Source organism: Schistocerca cancellata, chromosome 6 (assembly GCF_023864275.1).
Source record: "Schistocerca cancellata isolate TAMUIC-IGC-003103 chromosome 6, iqSchCanc2.1, whole genome shotgun sequence".
In the NCBI taxonomy this organism is placed as follows: Eukaryota; Metazoa; Arthropoda; class Insecta; order Orthoptera; family Acrididae; genus Schistocerca; species Schistocerca cancellata.
Window position 1 is genome coordinate 5,230,984 of NC_064631.1, and position 17,622 is coordinate 5,248,605.

The following is a 17,622-nucleotide window of genomic DNA, read 5'->3' on the forward strand; positions in this document are numbered from 1 at the left end:
CGCAGAAAGTGATACGGCATAGTGCTTGGTGGAAAACGTACCCAGGAAGGTGTCCTCACCCAACAGATGGAGACTGAGCGGGACTGAAATGTGACGACAAGAAAGTGGGCTTAAGATCTCAATGCACGATGGACACGATGCACCATCTAAGGTGCCCTTCCCCAATTGGCTCGCTCTTCGTGAAAATTTTGAATAATGGAGGTCAAACCCTACAGGGGACCATTACATAAAGTCCGAAATGTGTGAAAACTCCTTTTAGTCACCTGTTATGATAGGCAGGAATACCTTGGACCTATTGTTACCCCCACACTCGCAGGGGGATGTTAAAGGCATTGGTTCATTCAGTACAGCTGTCATAATGCAGGGCATGTAACAGTCCACTCTCAGTTTTCACATTGCAAGATTCTTTCTTGCTCATTTACAACTTTATTGTTGCTGGGTATTGTTAGTTCATTCATATATTTCGAAAGACAAGGCGCCAAAAATGTCAAGTGCATATGGACCTGTGAATCTAAGCCAATTTGATAATAATAATAAAGATTTCAATATAAGATATTCAGTCTTCCACATTATACCACAGTTTTCTATAACAACCTTGTCATATAATAAGAAAGAAAGTCAGCAGGTTCTGGAAGGTAACGACAGGGATGTGGAGCCCTTCTGAGTCCAGTGGTGTGGCCAGATGTGGGTTTCTCGGTTCGGGGACCATGGCACAAGCAGCCCAACGGAGGTGGTCCCGTAGATTCTCGATCGGTTTAAATCTGGGGAATTTGGTGGTGGGGAGAGTATGGTGAACTTGTCACAGTGTTCTTTAAACCACACTCGTCCACTGAGAGCTGCAACACGTGGATGGCGGTCACGTTAATGTGACTCGACTGTGTAATACGCCATAGTTCAAATTATATTTACAGTTCTGCAACTTGAAAATCAAAATTTGCAAGTACATAACAAAACAGCTCCATTATAAAACGAAAGGCACTAACAACTTAACAGTGGCTCGATAAAAAAATAACAGAACTGTACTAAAAGTCAATGTACATTGTAGACCAATTTTGATGCAAAACACTGATGTTTATCCGTTACATTTGTTCTGGAGTAAACTGTGGCCGAGTAAATAGATCTTTGAGCAAGCTCGTAGAGCTCAGTGACAAATGTATCAATAAAATTTGTGTTTCATTTAGATAGATAAAAAAAGGAAGGTACCGAGTACAGTATTGCATTAGCCCACGAGTGACTTACTGATGCAGGGGTTTAAGTCAGTTGATAACAATGCTCTGGGCAGCAACATGCTCTTATGTCTGGGAAGAGAGAACTGCAGCCAATTCAAAATAATGACCAGCTACAGCCGCATAAAGTTTCACTGTACTTGCTGGCAGACCTGTGCAGTAACATTCTTTCTTCAACAAGACAATTTTGTATTCCTCCATTTTTAGCAGATGTTTCAGTTCCTCTTGTCCATTCTACACAACTGTGCATCAAAGCTACAACATCCAAGTGACATTTTGTGCTGTGAATTTACATCGAGGAAGCTCTCCTGTTCTTTAAATTACATTCAATTGATAAAGACGAGATTGCAAATAAAACTTGATGTTCACAATGAACACAATATCAATGTTAACAAAGACCCACACAAAAATAACCACAATATGCTACAGAGCCAGAAGTGCACATCTGAAACAGGTTCTAAGGTTTTTAACAAACTCTGCAGGAACACAAAACAGTTCAAATTCATAATCATCTTTAAGGATTCACTGCTTCTACTATCAGTGAACATGTGCACTTGAAAATTAAGCTATGTGTTCAATTTTCTGTTCATGTACGTTTTGCCTAAATGCACAAGCTAATGCTAACAGCACATTTAAATTTTAATAGATATTTAATTCACATAGCGTTTTGAAGGATTACTTATGCAAAAGTTGTGTACAATTTCAATGTATTTAACATGTCCAATAACTTGAAGCACCCAATACCATTGCAGATTAAAAATAAGACCAGAGAGAAATAAATAATATGTCTCCAAAGAACGCATGCAGATGCTCTGAAAGAGCTAGACCGTGTGCACAGGTCGAAATTATTGCTTCGAAGCTTGTTGTATGTAAACACAATTTCTTCACAATCTATGTATCGAGTTGCCTAAGAATGCAGCTTGGGATAATGGTAGCTCATGAACATCTCACTACAGCAGCTGTGGCAAAGAATACCTATGACAAATTGCTGCTATCGTAAGAAGTAATTTGTTATAAATCCTTCACACACCATGAGGAACTGAATTAAAAAAGATATTCTCTTCGTGTGAAGAAATCTGCATTGTACATTTCTTTTTATTTTGTTTGACACAATCCCAGAACCTGTTCATAACTTTGATTGATTTAGACTGTACATTGTCACTTTCAGAATCTACATTGGATAAAAGGTCACGAAGAATCTTAAAATGGAAAGCATTCTAAGCTGTTCTGCTTGTAGGGGGAGTAAGGTAAAAATACAGAAAGGATACAGCACTACTCACCACATAGTGAACCAAGAGGCTACAACATCTGCCGCACTCAACTTAAAGATAAAAAACCACAGAACTTTGTAGGGGGCTAAGTCATGCCTCATTGACCCTGACACTTGGTCTAGATGTGGACAGCTTTAATATGTTGAAACAGAACCTGGCAAATGTTTAAAAGTAAAAATAAAACTCTCAACTCAAATAGATTTTTAATAACTTTCCTTATATTTTGCTCCACTTTGCTCCATTTCACTTTTTCTGTATTTTTATCTAGAGCAGCTGTAAGTTTTAAGAATTATCGATTTTTTCCACATTAATACAGTGTGTAAACCATAAACGCAAAAAGAACATGTTAAGAACAACAATAATGTATTTGAAAACATGGTAGGATCTTGTCATACAAATACAGAGAGAATTAATGATGTGCTGTGACAGGAAGTTGTGGACTACTGGTCAGGTGGATACAAGGTTTTCAACAGAAAATCAAAAGGGATAATGCACAATGGCAATAATGAATAACAATGCTGGTAAGCTATTATGAACAGCATTAATGAGCATTTTATTGTAACTAAGACGGACACAAAGCCAAGCAGTAGAAGTTTATATGTGTAGTACCTACATTAATGAAGAGTTTAAAATAAGTTACAACATAAAAGGAATATGAAAGTTTGATTGTGCTGTGTGACTGACATTCAGTAATAGGAAAAAAAAGACAAGGAAAAATGGTAGGACGAGAACACTGACTGGGGAAAAGCATGAAGGGGACACTGTCTGGTAGTTTTTCACAGTACACAATTTTGTCTCTCCTAATACTTGCATCAAGAATCACAAAAGCAGATCAAGTACATGAAAGAGACTTGGTGCTACTGGAAGATTTCATGCTGAGTACATTTCCAAAACTGCAAAAATTTCCAGTAGCAGATGTGGAGGACTAAAAATTACTGACAGAGGTTGTTTAGAGAATAAAAGAAAGCATTAAGTGACAACTGACAAACTTGTGAAAGGAATTGAATAGAAGGTGAAAAGGCAAACTTGAGGGATGCAATAGTGAAGGCAGCACACTACCTAACGTCATGTAGGGCCCACACGAGAAGGCATAAGTGCTGCAACACGACATTGTATGGACTCTACTAATGTCTGAAACAGTGCTAGAGGGAATTGGCACCATGAATTCTGCAGGGATGTCCATAAATCCGGATAAGTACAATTCTGGACGTGTGGAGTGTCGCACTGTCCTGCTGGAATTGCAAAAGTCTGGTGGAATGTATAATGGGCATGAACGGATGCAGGCTATCAGACAGGATGCCTACATACATGTCACCTGTAAGTCTTAACTGGATGTGTCAGGGGTCCCTTATCACTCCAACTGCACACACCCCACACCATTACAAAGCCTCCAACAGCTTGAAGAGTCCTCTGCTGACATGCTGGGTCCATGGATTCTTGAAGTTGTCTCTATGCTCGTACATGTCCATCCACTCGATACAATTCTAAATGAGACACGTCTTACCAGGCAACATGTTTCCAGTCGTCAACAGTCCGAAGTTGATGTTGATGGGCCCATCGAGATCTAAAGCTTTATGTGTCGTGCAATCACCAAGGGTACACGAGTGGGCCTTCGGCTCCAAAAGCCTATGTCGACGATGATTCACTGAGTGGTTCGCACGCTGACACTCACTGATGGCTCAGCATTGAAATCTGCAGCAATCTGCACTGGGCTGCACTTCTGTCATATTAAACAATTCTCTTCAGTTGTTGCTGGTCCCATTCTTGCAACATCTTTTTCCCGTCACAGCAGCATCGGAGATTTGATGTTTTACTGGATTCCTGATATTCACAGTACACTCGTGTAGTGGTCGTAAGGGAAAATCCCCACTTCATCACTACCTCGGAGATGCTGTGTCCCATTGCTTGTGCACTGATTGTAACACGACATTCAAACTTACGTATATATTGATGCCCTACCATTTTAGCCATAGTTACTGATCTAACAACTGTGCGAGACACTCGTTATCTTATATAGACGTTGCCAACTTCAGCGCCGTATTTTGCTTGTTTACGTATCTCTGTATTTGAATACGCATGCCTATAGAAGTTTCTTTGGCACTTCAGTGCATGTAAAAAGACAAGGCCCAGTAGAAATTCTTTGGCAACACATGAGATAATGAATTTAACTGATGAAACGAAATAATATAAAAACCAGCCTAGTAATATTAGAGATACCCTCTGAGAAACGAGAAGCTACTGTATGGACATGAAGAATTCTGATAACCCAGTATTAAGAAGGACGTGTCCGCAGTGATGGGACTAACTTTTTGGAAGCATGTATACCATGATGTTGGTTAATATCCCAGGTGTATCACACCCTGCAGCCATTAAACACTTGTAGACCCTCATTTCCAAGTTACTGATGAAAAGTATTTCAGAATTTTGCATGACACTCAATACCTTTTTAACCTAGTTCCCTCATACTTCCTGGCTGTGTGGTGTAATGGATAAGGTAAAGCAATGACATGGAGAAGGTCATGGAATCGAATCTCGTCAAGTTCTTTAATTTTTTTTATTTTTAAATTTTTATCAAAATTACTTTGAGGATTATTTTTGGCCAATAAATTGGTTTGAATGCAGTTTTAGATTTCAATTCAGCTTCTTCATATTCTCTAATTTTTCTTCCTATCATTCTTTTTTTACACTTGAAATCTTTGTTCATGTTATGTATTAATTTCCTTCATTTTATCGTATCATCCTATTTTTTGTCCATGTAATTGCAATTAAAATTTCTATTTCTCATTTTTCTTTAATTTTCTTTTACCTTATAAACCCTTCTTTTGTTTAAATCTTCATCTCCTTTATTTTGTCCACAGTGCAATAGGAATTTAGGCTATGTTTTAAATGTTTGTATGATGATTACCAGAAAAAATTATATACATGTACATCGTGTACTCAAAAATACATTTTTGATACTACTATGAAGTCAAAATAAGTAGGTTATTTCATCTTTTGTTTTTTAACTGATAATTGGCATTTTAAAATATTGTAATAGAATTAAATTCACAATCACAAAAATTCCAAGCAGAAAAAGAATGCTATAAAGAAAAAATGAGACAAATGAAAAAAATTATTATGATGATTAAAATGTGACAAAAGAATAGAAATAAAAAATTACATTTCAACAAATTAATTGAATAATAATAATAATGATTAAAGTAATTTTGGTAAAGATTTTTTTTTAAATTAAGACAGTTGATGAAATTCAAATCCACACCTTCAGCATGTGAAGGCCTTACGGTAGCCATTAAACCATGCAACCAGTCAACAATAAGCTTATCTTTTAAACCTACTCAGCAACATATAAAATCTAGAATGAAATTTTCACTCTACAGCGGAGTGGAACGTAGGAGACGAGGTACTGGCAGAAGTAAAGCTGTGAGGACGGGGCGTGAGTCGTGCTTGGGTAGCTCAGTCGGTAGAGCGCTTGTCCACCAAAGGCAAAGGTCCCGAGTTCGAGTCTCGGTCTGGCACACAGTTTTAATCTGCCAGGAAGCAACATATAAAATTCCAAAACTTTTTTCCCATCAATTACTTACAAACGAGGGTTCGTCAGGGTGAATGGCTGCAGGATGTCATACGTGGGATCTTAACCTACATTACTATACAGATGGTTTCAAAAAGTCAGTCCCACAGCCGGCCTCTCCCTGTAAGCAAAGGAGGGAAAGCTAGGACTGTACAGAAGGGCTACACAAGGGAAATGAACTTCAAGGGAACAGTATAGAAACAGAAGTGGAAATAGAAGAAGATGAGGTAGAACATGTGATACAGTGAGAAGAATTTTTTAATTGGATAGATAAAAAAATCTAGTCACAAAGCGGCAACAGAGCACACACATAAAAGACTTGTGATTGGCAAGCTTTCAGAGCCAGAGGCTCCTTCTTCAGGCAGAAGGGTTGAAGGGGTAGGAAGTAAGGTCTAGGAAAAGGGGTAGATTTCGGGAAAGTCACCCAGATCCGTGGGTCACGGAAGACCAAGTGTACGGGATGAGAAGGAAAGACTGATTGTTGAGGACCGTATTGGACGAGATTTGAAAACCTGAGAGTTTAAATGTGGAAGACGGAGTTCGGAGAAACTGGTGTCTGGAGGAAGAAATCAATATATGTTTTGCCAGTTACAGGGCTGTTATAGGTAGTGGTAGGAGGATGCACAGGGAAAGTCTTGCAGTGAGGATGATCAGAGGGGTAGGAGTCATACGGTAGGGAGATGGATGCAGAAGGAGCATAGGGACTGACAAGTATATTGTGAAGATTGGGTGGGTGAAGGAAAGCTATGCTAGGCATGGTAGGTAAAATTTCAGCCAGAATGGATCTCATTTCAGGGCATGATTTTAGGAAGTCATGGCTGAGAGAGGAGGGAGGGGGGAGAGGAGGGAGGGGGGAGAGGAGGGAGGGGGGAGAGGAGGGAGGGGGGAGAGGAGGGAGGGGGGAGAGGAGGGAGGGGGGAGAGGAGGGAGGGGGGAGAGGAGGGAGGGGGGAGAGGAGGGAGGGGGGAGAGGAGGGAGGGGGGAGAGGAGGGAGAGGGGGAGGAGAGGCAGGGAGGCAGGAGGGGGGAGGCAGGAGGGGGGAGGCAGGAGGGGGGAGGCAGGAGGGGGGAGGCAGGAGGGGGGAGGCAGGAGGGGGGAGGCAGGAGGGGGGAGGCAGAGGGGGGAGGCAGAGGGGGGAGGCAGAGGGGGGGAGGCAGAGGGGGGGAGGCAGAGGGGGGGAGGCAGAGGGGGGGAGGCAGAGGGGGGGAGGCAGAGGGGGGGAGGCAGAGGGGGGGAGGCAGAGGGGGGGAGGCAGAGGGGGGGAGGCAGAGGGGGGGAGGCAGAGGGGGGGAGGCAGAGGGGGGGAGGCAGAGGGGGGGAGGCAGAGGGGGGAGAGGGAGATGAAATAAGGCAGTGGATGATCTGGGAGGAGGAGGAGTTGTGTGGATGGAAGAGAGAAGGGAAATGCAAGGTGTGGCAGCAGGATTAGTGTAGTGTAGATTAGTGTAGATTTAGGCCAGAGGGATTGCGAGAGTGCAGAATGCATTTGAGAGAGAATTCTCATCTGCATACTTCAAAGAAACTTGTCCTGAAGGGGTATCCAAATGGCCCGTGTAGTGAGGAAGCTTTTGAAATCATTTGTGTTGTGGTGTGCAACACATTTGGCAACTGGATAGTCAAGCTGCAGTTTGCCACAGTTTAGTAGTGGCCACTTGTGTGAGTAGCCAGTTGGATATATGTTGTGCCCACATAGAATGCAGCACAGCCAACACATAAAACATATGCTTTCTTTCACATGTGGCCCTACCTTCCACTGAATAGGATTTAACTATGACTAGACTTGTAGGAGGTGGTGGGTTGGTGCACAGGGCATGTATCACACATCAGTGACCATGAGGGGACAACCCACATCATCACTGATGACACTTTCATGATCTGGACTATCAGCAAGGGCACCTTTTGCTCTTTCCTCCACATCCTTAACACCTAATCCTAAATCTGCTTCACCTGGTACTTCTCAACTTATCATGCCCACCTTCCTAGATGTCATCTCCATCTCTCAGATGACTCCACAGATACGTTTGTCTGTATAAAGTGCACCAACCACCAACGGTACCTCTATTTTGACAGCTGCCACCTATTCCCTATCTGATAGTCCCTTCCTTACAGCCTAGTCACACCACACCTGCAGTAGAAAGCAGATGTTGTCGAAATATACCGATAAGCTTACCAGAGCCTTTACTCACATGACGTGCTATCCAGCTCATCCATAAACAAGTCTTCCATGCCATCTGCCGCCTCTGATACCAGTAACCATGTTACTAAGCCACTGACGAGCACTCTTCTAATCAGCCAGTAGCACACTGGCCTTGAAAAGCTCAACCACATCCTTCACAAGGGCTCCGACTCCCTCTCGTCATGCCCTGAGATGAGGGATATCCTACCCAAAATCCTAACCACATCACCAGAAGTGTGTTCTCTCACCCACCCAACCTACAGAACATCCTTGTCCATCACTAGTCTAATCAAGCTCACAATCCTGTACCCCACGAGTCATTCCCTTCTGGTCGACTTAGGTGCACAATCTGCTCCATACACCTACCCATCACCTTCTGCTCCAGGCGCAAACTCGATCATCCAGTTGCCGAACCTGCTGCACAACAACAACACAAATGACTTCAACAGGTACTTCATTTTGTTTTCCATTTGGATATTCCCTTGAACACAAGTCCCTCTGAATTAAGCAGATGCAAACTGTCTCTCCAACACACCCTGTGCTCTCACAATCTTCTGCTTATCTGTTCCCACTGCCTCACCTTGCCTTTGTCTGCCCCAATAGCTGAATGGTCAGCGTGTTTGAATGCCATGCATGGGGGCCCGGGTTCGATTCCCGGTTGGGGGAGGGAGATTTTCTCCCCTCAGGGACTGGGTGTTGTGCTGTCCTCATCATCATTTCATCCCCATTGTCAACGCGCAAGTCGCCCATTGCATTCAATGAGAATTGTACTTGGCGGCCGAACTTTCCGCCTGGGAACTCCCGGCCAATGACACCATACGCTCATTTATGTTTTCTTCCGTTGTGAACTTCTCCATTCAGACTGTGCACTGCTTTCTCCACCTCTCTCCTCCTCGCCCTTGCAGGCATTAATCCCCTTCAATATCTGTCTCCCTCCCCCACTTCACCTCTTCATCTGCTCTCCCTTTTCTCTCCTTTTCTTTTCTGCCTCTTCATTTTCACCTCCCCTTCCCTACTACCCCTTCTTCTTCCTTTCTTCCTACATCTCTTTTTGCTGTATCCTCTGTACTGTCTTTGTCTTGTTGTGCAGCCACGGAGTCATGTGTCTAAGGACCTGCTTCTTTCTCACTACCCCCTCCCCACCTCCATCAGTTCAGGCAATAGCTCTCAACAATGACTATCAATAATTGGTTTTGTCATGGGCACTGCAATGTGCGTTTGGATGTGTGAATGTTTGTCCTACTGCTAGAAAATGAGCTGTTGCTCAAAAGCCAGTGTGAATACTGTTTTCTGTTATATGCTTCCATGCTCCATGCATCAATCCGCTACAGATGAGTGGTTACCCTTCACTTACTTTACATACTACATTTCCGTACGCATGATGTGTTATCAGATTTGATTTAAATATATGAAACAACCTCTTAGTAAATTGTACATTGCACATTTTCACACTTGTTTGTACATTTTGCAAGCCAGTGCAAAATTAACAACTGGGTCATTCCGTGTCAGTTCAACCAGGGGCTCCAGCTCATAGTCTCAGATTTGACTGAAATTCAGTACACTAACTCTACCATGTGTGGAACACTCGTGTGCAAAGTATTAGTTTCCCCTGTCAATTAGTTCCAGAATTATGACTTGTGAAAGAAGGTGGCGTGACCTGGAAATTGCAACCCGCATCTGGCAATCTATCTTCAGGTCTTAATAACTTTGGAACTATTCCACACAGTCCAGTGAATTTTTTACAACCCAATAACATTCATTTAGAGAACACACTCCATGAACCAAAACACCAACAACATATTTCTGAGGGAAAATAAAAAATTCCAAAATGTGATTCAAAAAATTTTAATAGGGTACGTTAAAAGATACACATTGTAGGTGCCCTCTATGCCAAATATAATTCACTCAAAAAGTGTATAAATTATTTTTGTGTTAAGCTTAATGTGGCCTAAACACACACAGAACTCGTCATGCCCATATCAGTCACAAAAACCGAGTTACATGCACACGAAAATACAAAAATTTGAAAAATTACCTGAAAACATGGTAGCACAAAAGGGACAAGTGGTATCCAAGCCAAATTTCACACACCGCATAAGTAGACCATAATAATATATATCAAAATTTCAGCATGTTATTGCAAGACATTTGTGTACAATGGAAGTTGGCACATGTATTTGGTGATGTGGCCATTGTTCCACAACACAATTTTGTAAAAACATATTGTAAACTGTTCTGCCTCTTCTTATCCTCTCCCACAACTGTTTAATCACTAAGCAACAACATATAGACAGATTAACACAACCTATAATTAATGTTTACTGCACCTTAACTGCTAAAAACCAGTCGATTGTGCTTCAAACAGAAGTTCTCCTACACTTTAGCTACTGTACTCTGTACCTTGAGTGGCAATTTGTACTGTCTTCCTGACACTGTGGTACGAACTGGAACTGTCATAAGAATATGTTCAAAAGGAATCCAACACCTGTCTGCCAAACGTGGCCAATGAAATGGTCTTGCTGGTCCTGCTGGTGCCATGAAGTTCACAAATACATCGCCTTCTAGAATGAGATTTTCACTCTGCAGCGGAGTGTGCGCTGATATGAAACTTCCTGGCAGATTAAAACTGTGTGCCAGAAGTTTCACATCACCTTCTGCTTCACAGCACTCTGCAACATATCCTAAGTACCATTTGTCGTCATAAACAGCAATAACATAGCAACATGGTAGTATGTTGCTGCTTTTGCTTCTGAATCCTGAGTCAGACACATGTTGTGCTTGAACCTATAGTTATAACCGGACAGTCTGCTCATCTGCACATTATCAGAGTCCGCTGGAGAGAAGTGATGATGGCTCCTTGTGCCTGCAACAGTTTTAACATGTTCTAGTCTGCTTTTTAGCAACTCTTCGAATGATTTCACCTCATCTTTCGAAACATAGAATGACTGTATGCCAGCGATATTTTTCTGTACCCATGTAAATAATTGAAGAGGTGTTAGAATGTGACCTTCTGTGCTGCAGAATAGCTCGTGATGCCATGCGTGTAATGGTAGCACCAATACCATCACGTACATTTTTACCATGACTTGCGAAAAAATTCCATTCTGCATTAATCTGAAAATCATAATGCATGCATAAATTTTTGAGATTTTTTACAGTTTTTGTACTGACTAGCTGCCCCATCACTAAAGTATTTCGCAAAATGTATGTGAGGCAGCTTGTTTTCCACATATGCCATGACAATGCGAATGTGGGCATGAACTGTAATGGCACCACGAATTAAACAGTCACTAAAAATGCACAGGTTCATGACAGACACATCACCTGATTCACCTCTATAGTAAATTGCAAATGGCTGGAAAGTTGCTTGACTGTTGTCCCAATGATATCCTTGGATGGCATCTTGAACTATAAATGCATAATTTTCAGAAAAGTCTAGTATTACTATAATTGCATTTCAAATAATCCTTACAAAACTGGAGATAAGCCGATTGTGCTGTTGCTGTGAAGCTGTGTGTGGTCAGTTTGTCCATTTTTTGACAACACATTTCAACAAAATCTTCCACTGTACTTTGCTTTGTTTCAAGACTTGTGTGATCCATGCGTATCAACTGTTTATAAGAAACAAGTTCACCGTCATCCATAAGGAATTCACCATACAGTTTGTTATTCATGTGTTTTGCAAAATTTGCCTTATCAGGACACTTCACACCTGTGTATCATGCACTGGTAGGAGCTGATGTCACACACTAGCAGCTTCATTGCACCATTGTAATCCAGACCAGAATCCTTTACAGCAGCAAACATCAGCTTAGCATTTTTATGGGACTCACATACACAAACATTGTGTGTGCCCCTTGCACTTACAGGCACAACCCATTTTAACCGAAGATTGAAAAAAGATGCTAAACCTACTTTGGTATTGGGATACATTTCCCTTGAATTATACATATAATTCTGATATGTTGCATAGCAACAGTCTGTTTTGCACCTGTACAAGTACATTTCCCATTTTCACCAATACATAGTCTTTTTTCCAGGCATTATTCGGCTGTAGTCATTATTTTCATAAAACTCCGACGCTAGCACCTTTATTTCTGAACTCAATTGCTTACCCTGAGCCTGCTGAAGTTGTGGAAGCACTCCTTGGGTTGCTTTTATTTTTGTAGCTTGCTTTGCCATATATGTAGAAACATTGAATTCCTTTGCAGTGTAGTCAATAGACCAGCTGGAAGGGGCAAGGGTAAGAATAGCTACTTTTTTCTGGCGTGTGCATATGGCACATTTTTCTTTCAAATCATGCACAATTTTTTCCAAATCAGAGCATTTCTGACATGATTCCCGTTCCTTTGGAGCAGATAGTTCTTCCTCTTCCACCATTAGTGTGTCAGCTATTTTGTGTTTTTATTCCATTTGAGCTTCTTGTTGTTTTCTTCTACCATAGCTGGGCCTGTGTCTTTTCACATCTTTGTGTGTCTCCATGGGAGACAAACCAAGAGCAGTCACTCAAGTATTTAACTGCTCATCCGCTGTGGTTGTAGGTGGCTGATACTCTTCGTCACTGTCATGTAAATTATCAGAATATTCTTCATTTTTTAGCAGTGTAACACATCTGGAACATAACTTTTGTCCTGCTTTCATGTTAAGTCTCATGCACTGATTCACTTTCAATTGTTGTTGTTGTGGTCTTCAGTCCTGAGACTGGTTTGATGCAGCTTTCCATGCTACTCTATCCTGTGCAAGCTGCTTCATCTCCCAGTACCTACTGCAACCTACATCCTTCTGAATCTGCTTGGTGTATTCATCTCTTGGTCTCCCTCTACAATTTTTACCCTCCACGCTGCCCACCAATACGAAATAGGTGATCCCTTGATGCCTCAGAACATGACCTACCAACCGATCCCTTCTTCTAGTCAAGTTGTGCCACAAACTTCTCTTCTCCCCAATTCTATTCAATACCTCCTCATTAGTTATGTGATCTACCCATCTAATCTTCAGCATTCTTCCGTAGCACCACATTTTCAAAGCTTCTATTATCTTCTTGTCTAAACTATTTATTGCCCATGTTTCACTTCCATACATGGCTACACTCCATATGAATACTTTCAGAAACGACTTCCTGACACTTAAATCTATACTCGATGTTAACAAATTTCTCTTCTTCAGAAACGCTTTCCTTGCCATTGCCAGTCTACATTATATATCATCTCTACTCCGACCATCATCAGTTATTTTGCTCCCCAAATAGCAAAACGCCTTTACTACTTTAAGTATCTCATTTCCTAATCTAATTCCCTTAGCATCACCCGACTTAATTCAATACTGAATTATATATCAATTTCTCTGAGGCTACACTTAACTGTCTTCTTATGAATCCAAAATAGATCAAAATAACTTCTTTGTAGGAAAGAATACTTATCCAGAAACACTTTCATATGATGATAACAAACGCTAAAGTTTCCTGGAACTGTACTTCTTGTGCCCACAGGGTGTACCCCGGATCTCCATAGCAACAATCTTGGTCCGATTCATCCAGATCATACAGTACAAAGCGAATGCCACATTTTGTTCCACATGTTGTTTTATGATATTCAAATGCTTGTGCTCTACCAATACCGCAACTTGTTTGAACAAACGCACCACTAGTACACTCTTCTGCCTCCATACTGACTTTCCACAGCAGTACTGACTAGTCTGAACTAGAATCTTAAAAACATGAGTAACCTGTAGTTGTTGCTTGTTTTCTTTGTTGTTCCTGCCTAACAATGACTCATTCTGTCCCTGAAAACCACCACTTTCTGTTGCCTAATGGTTCCCAACAACTGTTGTCTGCATCATCACTATTACTTGTTAAGTCGTGTTAAAAGAAACCTAACCAAATGTATCTCTGTCAACTTTTATTGTACACGAATGCCTTGCAATAAAAAGTTGAAATTTTGCCACATATTATATTGTGGTCTACTTATGCAGTGTTTGAAATTTGGCTTGGATATCACTTGTCCCTTTTGTGCTACCACACTTCAAAAATCCATGTTTTCAGGTAATTTTTCAAATTTTTGTATTTTCGTGTGCACATAACTCTGTTTGTGTGACTGATATGCGCAAGATGAGTTCTGTATGTGTTTAGGCCACATTAAGCTTACCACAAAAAAAAATTATACCCTTTTTGAGTGAATTATATTTGGCAGAGGGCACCTATAAATGTACCTTTTAACGTATTACATTTGTTTGATCATATTTTTGAATTTTTTATTTTCCCTCAGAAATATGTTGTTGGTGTTTTGATTCATAGAGTGCGTTCTCTAAGTGGGTGTTACTGGGTTGTAAAAAATTCAATAGACTGTTCGGAACAGTTCCAAAGTTATTAAGACCTAAAGTTGGGTCTGAAGATAAATTGCCAGATGCGGGTTGCAATTTCTGGGTCACGCCACCTTCTTTCACAAGCCATAATTCTGGAACTAATTGGCAGGGGAACCTAAAATTTTGTACATGAGTGTTCCACACTTGGTAGCATTGGTGTGCTAAATTTCAGCTGAATCTGAGACTATCAGCTGTAACATTTTCTCAAATTGGTTAAATTGACATGGAATGACCCAACTACTTTTCATTACTTAAGACCTCCGTTTTTACAATTAACTTCAGTTAATAAATAAAAATACTGAGGACACTTACTTTCAGACAGAAATGCAGAAAACGAGTCCAGTGACAAAATGAATGTCCCAGTCATCATCTTTTTACCCTATGAGATGTTTTGACAAATTTTGTGACTCAGTGTATTTTCTGTTCCAAAGGCATCTGTTAACTTTGATTTATGTGATTTATGTGAGAAACTTCCAATTTTACCAGAAGTTGTGTCACGGTATGTCATGCTTACAAAATTAAATTTCTTTCCCTAACTTAGGTTTATATTGGCTGTGTTTTAATTTTCTGTATACATGTGTAACAGTAGAGTTGTGGTATCTATTTGCTCTCACAATCTACTTCAAGGTCATAGTTTCCTTATCCATCTCATCCTGTGATAAAGATAGTTGTAACATACTGCACAACAACGAATGAAAATACACTTCCTCGTACCGTTTGAGATGGCATGATAAAACTGGAAAGTTCCTATGTAAAAGTTACCTTCAGACCAGAAAATACATCGGGACACAGGATTTATTTTGACACCTCACAGGGAAAGAACATGAATCTACACTCTAGTGTTTCTGAGACAAGTGGTGACTGCCAAAATGACTACACAGGACAGACAGCTTGGCCATTCATAATTCGCTTAATATACTCTTACACAAAATAGAACTGCACTAGCTGCACCCTCATCAGCACAAATCATAGATACTGACAGTAACATGGAGATTTTGCACACAGCAAACAAGGGGCAGTGTCTTTCTTTGCTCAAACAGCTGGAAATTTATACTGCCAAAAGCAAAGAACCTGATGAGAATCTTAATAAACAGGATGAATTATCAGGTGATGCTTATTTCAATATTGGCGATGATGTTCTGCCTCGTTCCACTAACATGAGCCTGTTTATCATATCAAACAAGGAAAAGTCCAGGATGAAATGAGAACAATGAAAGGGATAGATAGTGTGCTACTCACCATATAGAGGAGTTGCAGACAGGCACAATCTGCTATATATTTTAGCTTTTAGCCCAAAAGGCTTCTGAAGTAGAAAACACAGAGACATTCACACAAGCACAACTCACACATGAGCACTGTCTCTGTGGCCCAACACAGAGACAGTGGTTATATGTGTGTGGATTGTGCTTATGCGTGTGTGTGTGTGTGTGTGTGTGTGTGTGTGTGTGTGTGTGTGTGTGAAAGCTAAAATGTATAAATGTATAGCAGTCTCTTCATTGTGTGTACCTGTGACTCTACGTTTCCTCTATATCTTGAGTAGTAATTTATTCTCTTCATAGTGTTGTCCTTTATCATATCAGTAAGTCCCGAAATGGAAGTGATCAATGCAGACTTGCGCACGTATTGTATAAATCACTACACAATTCCTTTTCCCCCACACCGACCTTCATAATATTTTTTTATATCAGTTATATATCATTCACACCAATGCTGATAGATTGTACCTCGGTGTGGCAGGTACGAGTGGACTCTATGTCCTGATGTTATTTGTAATGCCATTGGTGGCATTGTTTATAATTTTGTATACATGTAATTTGTATATTGTCCATTTTCCCAACTTAGATCTTAACAAAAGCAATAGTGGTCCTGAGGTAGTCTTTCTTCATTCATATGTGACAAGATACTACACCAATCTGAGAAAAAACCACACATATGTATGCTTATAGCATATGTATATTATGAGAAAGCTTTTGACAATGTTAACTGGGTTACACACTTCGTAGTTTGTGAGGTAGCAGGGATAAAATACTGGAGTAAAGATTACCTACAACTTTTGCAGAAGCCATACCGCAGTTATAAGAGTTGAAAGACAGGAAAGGGAAAGGTGGGGATAAGTTGATAGGGGAGTAAGACACAGTGGTACCCCACCCATGGTGTTATTCAATATGTAGACTGCACTAGCTGTGAAGAAGACAAAGGAGAAATTTGGAAAGGGAGTTTAAGTTCAGTGAGAAGAAATAGAAATGTTGGGGTTAGCTGATGACATTCCATCAAACAGCAAAGACTTGCAAAAGCAGCTAAGTGAAATGGATAGTGTTCTGAAGAGTGGTTATAAAATAAACATTAACAAAAGTAGGCGATGACACATGCATTTCATTAGGAAATGAGACACCAGAAGTAGCAAACGAATTTTGGTGTTTGACCAGCAAAATAACTGATGATAGCAGAAGTGGATGGGATATAAAATGCAGAACGCCAATTTTGAAAATAAAAAATATCATCAAATATAATATCTGGAATTTTTTTTCTGGAGGCATTTGTCCATACTGTAACCTTTTAAAGAAGTTAAATGTGGATGACAAATACTGTGCCAAGATAATACCTTTTGAAATGGGATGCTACGGAAGAATGCCAAACGTTAGATTGCTAGATTCATAAGTAATGGCATGGTACCAAACTGTACTTATGCGAAAAGAATTAAAGAATTTTATGACAACCTAAATAAAAGAACAGACCAGTTTATATGATACATGTGTATACTTGGTTGTAGGATACAATCCATCTGCTTTGACCCACGACATGTGTTTTGGTGTGGAAGTGAAATAATGTTGTAGAGGCCAGTGTTTGTGTGGTGAGGTATGTTAGCATGTTATTTGGTGTGCTGCAGTCATCACGATGTGGCTCGTACGGAATTAGGCCTACGTTTTGGCACAATGGGATATCTTATGCAGAATACTGTCATAATACAAACTGTATTCTTAGGTGCCGGCATAACCACCAAGTAAGTGAATAAATGTTTTT

The 17,622-nt window shown here is 40.5% G+C and overlaps 1 protein-coding gene across 5 annotated transcripts in view; it reads right to left on the reverse strand.

Annotated features, from left to right (window-relative positions):
• The window catches only part of LOC126191032 (CARD- and ANK-domain containing inflammasome adapter protein-like), a 74,768-nt gene that overhangs the window by 51,690 nt on the left and 5,456 nt on the right, over nucleotides 1–17,622 (reverse strand). The window lies entirely within an intron of this gene.